Below are 1,431 nucleotides of genomic sequence, written 5' to 3'. Positions count from 1 at the left end.
GTTACTTCTTCAAAAAACTCAATCAAGTTTGTGAGACATGATTTCCCATGCACGAAGCCATGTTGACTATCCAAAATCAGTCCTTGCCTTTCCAAATACATGTACATCCTGTCCCTCAGGATTCCCTCCAACAACTTGCTCACCACTGAGGTCAGGCTCACCGGTCTATAGTTCCCTGGCTTGTCTTTACCGCCTTTCTTAAACAGTGACACCACGTTTGCCAACCTCCAGTCTTCTTCACCTCACCTGTGACTATCGATAATACAAATAATGTTGTTGAGAAGAATACTGAGATACAGGCTATTAGACGAGATGAGGTTCATAAAGAGGAGATGTTAGCAATTCTGGAAAATGTGAAAATAGATAAGTCCCCTGGGCCAGATGGGATTTATCCTAGGATTCTCTGGGGAGTGAGGGAGGAGATTGCAGAGCCTTTAGCTTTGATCTTTATGTTGTCAATGTCTACAGGAATACTGCCAGAATACTGGAGGATAGCAAATAGCCCCTTGTTCAAGAAGGGGAGTAGAGACAACCCTGGTAACTATAGACCAGTGAGCCTTACTTTGGTTGTGGGTAAAGTATTGGGAAGGAATATAAGAGATAAGATTTATAATCATCTAAAGAGGAATAAGTTGATTAGGGATAGTCAACACCATTTTGTCAAGGGTAGGTCATGCCTCACAAACCTTATTGAGTGCTTTGAGAATATGACCAAACAGGCGGATGAGGGTAAAGTGGTTGATGTGGTGGTTCATGGATTTCAGTAAGGTGTTTAAACCCACCCGAAGGGTTTTAGCAAACCTCCCGCCCAGGATATTGGTGCCCCTGCAGTTCAGGTGCAACCTGTACTTAATGTATAGGTCCTACCTTCCCAGAAGGTATCCCAATAGTCCACATACCTGAAGCCCTGCCTCCTACACCAGCCCTGCAGCAATGTGTTCATCTGCACTCGATCTCTGTTCCTAGCCTCACTAGCTCATGGCATCGGTAGCAATCCTGAGATTACTACTCTGCTCGTCCTGCCTTTTCGCTTCCAACCTAATTCCCTATATTCATGTTTCAGTCCACATCCCTTTTCCTAGCTATGTCATTGGTACTGATGTGGACCACGACTTCTGGCTGCTCTCCTTCCCCCTTAAGAATCCTGTAGACACAATCTGAGACATCCCTGACCCTGGCACCCGGGAGGCAACACACCAACCGGGAGTCTTGTTTGCGACCACAGGATCTTCTGTCCGTTTCTCTCACGATTTAATCTCCTATCACTATCACTCTCCTATTCTTCTCCTTTCTCTTCTGAGCCACAGAGCCAGGCTCAGTGCCAGAGAAACAAACTCGCTATCACAGCCACATCTGCTTCCTCAGTGCCTGTCTCCGTAACCAACTCACCCCACACGGACTCCGGACCACCTTTGCCAGAGAACTAGCCCC

The sequence above is a fragment of the Chiloscyllium plagiosum genome, chromosome 1, assembly GCF_004010195.1.
Source record: "Chiloscyllium plagiosum isolate BGI_BamShark_2017 chromosome 1, ASM401019v2, whole genome shotgun sequence".
In the NCBI taxonomy this organism is placed as follows: domain Eukaryota; kingdom Metazoa; phylum Chordata; class Chondrichthyes; order Orectolobiformes; family Hemiscylliidae; genus Chiloscyllium; species Chiloscyllium plagiosum.
Note: the sequence above shows the minus strand (reverse complement) of the source record.